The following is a 1657-nucleotide window of genomic DNA, read 5'->3' on the forward strand; positions in this document are numbered from 1 at the left end:
CCCCCGCACCCACACCTTGCCCTGTGGGTCTCTGTCCCTCCATGTCCCTGCAGTCCCACCTCCTTCCAGACGATGGCAGCAGAGGACAAGGAGTCCCAGAGGGTGATCTCTGGCCAACGTCTTTCAAATGATTACAAGACTGTGCCAGTTTCTGATTCACATATTTATTTATTTATTATTAAAAAAAAATGTTTTATTTATTTTACAGACACAGAGAGAGAGACAAAGTGCAAGAGGGGAAGGCGCAAAGAGAGAGGGAGACACAGAACCGAAACAGGCTCCAGGCTCTGAGCTGTCAGCACGGAGACCCAATGCGGAACTTGACCCGACGAACCTGGAGATCATGACCTGAACCGAGGTCGGACGCTTAACCGACTGAGCCACCCAGGCACCCCACCTAATGCACATTTTTATTTATTTAGGATTTAGGCTTTCCCCCCTAAAAAGACTTCAAGCATTAAATGACGTGGGAGACTTCAGGATTAAAAATAGAACAGAGGCCACGCGGAGATCTTACCTTGCGCCGGAGCTGACCCTCGGGTCCTCAAGTCGGTGTTGACTTTCAAGGGAGGTGAGGTCAAAGGAGAAGCACAGGGGCCTTCCGGGCCAGGATTGGAGGGGGTGACCGCATGGTGAGCTACAGCCAGGCTGGGACGCGGAGGCTGCTTTTTGCCTTCCAGCCTCACATTCCCAGGGGTTGTTACCTCAGTTTACATACGTGGCAACAGAGTCAACGAAGCGAGCATGGTGACTGCTGCCCCTCAGCTTGTTAAGTGGCAGAGCTGGGACCTCCCCCTTGCATCCTTCTGTCTCCCTCCGGTGACAAACACGACTTTTATTTTCTGGTCCGGCGGCCATACCCACCTGTTGGCAGAGAGAAGGTTTTTTGTTTTTACCCCTTGAGCTTAAACACATCGGAGTGTGCCAAATGAGCCGGGACCACAATGGGCCGTGGTTTCCACAATAGTTGCACAGGCCCCAGAGCAGGTGGGTGTGTGGCACACCGCGCCAGGGGTGGAGGGTAGAGAGCAAACTTCCTGGAGACGGGAGCGAAACTGGCTCAGTCCTGTTGTTTCCTAATGATTTCCTCCACTCTGGCCACACTGGCCTCCTTGACGTCCTCCAACATACCAAACATACACCTACCCCCGGGCTTTTGCACCTGCTGTCCTTCTCCCTGGAACACGGTTCCTTGATAACATCAAGGCTCATGTCAACCCCTCCTTCAAGTCTCTGCCCCAAATGAGTCTTCAAGGCGCCTACCCTGACCTCTCGATTTACAGTTGCATCCGCTCTGCGCCACAACCCGGATCTCTCTCTCTCTCTCTCTCTCTTTTTTTTTTTTTTTTTTTTACAATTTGTTTAATGTTTATTTATTTTTGAGACAGAGACAGACCGTGAACAGGGGAGGGCACAGAGAGAGGGAGACACAGAATCTGAAACAGGCTCCAGGCTCTGAGCCGCCAGCACAGAGCCCGACGCAGGGTTCGAACCCATGAACCGTGAGATCATGACCTGAGCTGAAGTCAGACGCCCAACCGGCTGAGCCACCCAGGCGCCCCAACCCGGATCTCTCTCACCCTGCCCTGTGTTTTCCCAGCACGCATCACCTGAGCATACTGTATCATTGATTCAGGTATTAGACCTATTCATTTAT

The 1657-nt window shown here is 52.3% G+C and overlaps 1 long non-coding RNA gene across 1 annotated transcript in view; it reads left to right on the plus strand.

Annotated features, from left to right (window-relative positions):
- Positions 1 to 499, plus strand: part of LOC121045148 (uncharacterized) — a 5416-nt gene extending 4917 nt beyond the window's left edge. The window contains exon 2 of the long non-coding RNA XR_005797610.1: positions 209 to 499. This is a non-coding gene — a long non-coding RNA (uncharacterized LOC121045148). The remainder of the gene's footprint in view (positions 1 to 208) is intronic.
- Positions 500 to 1657: the final 1158 nt, after the last annotated feature.

This window comes from Herpailurus yagouaroundi, unplaced genomic scaffold (assembly GCF_014898765.1).
Source record: "Herpailurus yagouaroundi ecotype Mexico unplaced genomic scaffold, PumYag 189, whole genome shotgun sequence".
In the NCBI taxonomy this organism is placed as follows: Eukaryota; Metazoa; Chordata; class Mammalia; order Carnivora; family Felidae; genus Herpailurus; species Herpailurus yagouaroundi.